A 1,272-nucleotide genomic window follows, 5' to 3' on the forward strand; every position below is an offset into this window, starting at 1 on the left:
AGTCTGAAATGTATCCCTGAAGGTCTGAGTTAGTTTAGGTTTTACGGCGGCTTGCCATGATTTAGCTGATAAACGTCCGAATTGCACAGATGAAAGAGCATTTGAGAGTTCTCTCCCGCAGTTGAGCCACCTTCACTTTCACACAGCAGCACTACACTATTTTGAATCAAGTGCAGGATGACCTCTTCTAATGACTTTCGTTGGCGTGCAATATCTTTTCTACACGTGTATGGTATTGATGTAGGTTTATTAATGACATTTTGGGACCCAAGCGTCGAACTATATTTCGGTGGTACAGTCTATATCAAGAGAAGAGAGTTGTAGACGAAGAGAACGAACCATCTCGGAGCTCAAGGTGGCCTACAGAAGTCGTCCAGGCCGTTCAAGACTACGTAAAGAGACACCCAACCTTTTACTTGGAGGCGCTACAGACCTACTTGATAGAAGAGCATTCTACAGTGAAGAACGTGTCGTTGTCAACTATTTGTCGCGATCTACATTTTGACTTCGGTCTTACCCGAAAGGTTCTCACACGTGCTGCCAGAAAAAGCGTGCCAGCAGAGGTGCGTAGTTTAAACTATTCATTGATATTTTACAAGTTTAAAACGTACATTTATAGGCCGCAAACTACAAGGCAAAGTTGCGCGCGATTTATTTTTTTCCTGAGCAGCTAGCTTTTATCGACGAAGCATCAAAAGACGGTCGACACGCCTATCGTAGGTACGGTTGGTCGCCTCGCAACACGCAAGTGTGTTGTAAAGCTACCATTTTCAAGAGGTCAGCGGCGCTCTATCTTCACTGCTATTGATTAGCATGGCTTTGTTGCGTGAGAGACGACACCAGGGCCGTTTACACGCTCGTCGTTTCACCGTGCGTTTTTGAAAAGGTCATACCCCTGATCAATCCCTGGCCTCTACCGAGATCTATCGTTATTCTAGACAACGCAAAAATTCACTTGCATAGTGAGTTGGAGCAAGTTGTCCACCAGACTGATGCACGGCTACTTTTCCTGCCTCCGTATTGCCCAGAACTAAACCCAATTGAAATTGGTTTTGGATCGCTAAAGAAATGGATCCAGCGAAACGCGAATTTAGTGTTCCCTCTCTATCCGGATGCGGTGCTGGAGGTGGGGATGAAAGCTTGTGTGGGCCGGGCTGAGCAAGGCGCTTTAGGAATCTATGAACATTGTGATTACGGTGCTGATTGTCTCCGTGACAAGCCATTTGAAACGCTAAGACAAACGATTAAAGAAGCACCGTTTTGATTCTTTTA

Source organism: Phytophthora parasitica (assembly GCF_000247585.1).
Source record: "Phytophthora parasitica INRA-310 unplaced genomic scaffold supercont2.59, whole genome shotgun sequence".
Classification (NCBI taxonomy): domain Eukaryota; phylum Oomycota; class Peronosporomycetes; order Peronosporales; family Peronosporaceae; genus Phytophthora; species Phytophthora nicotianae.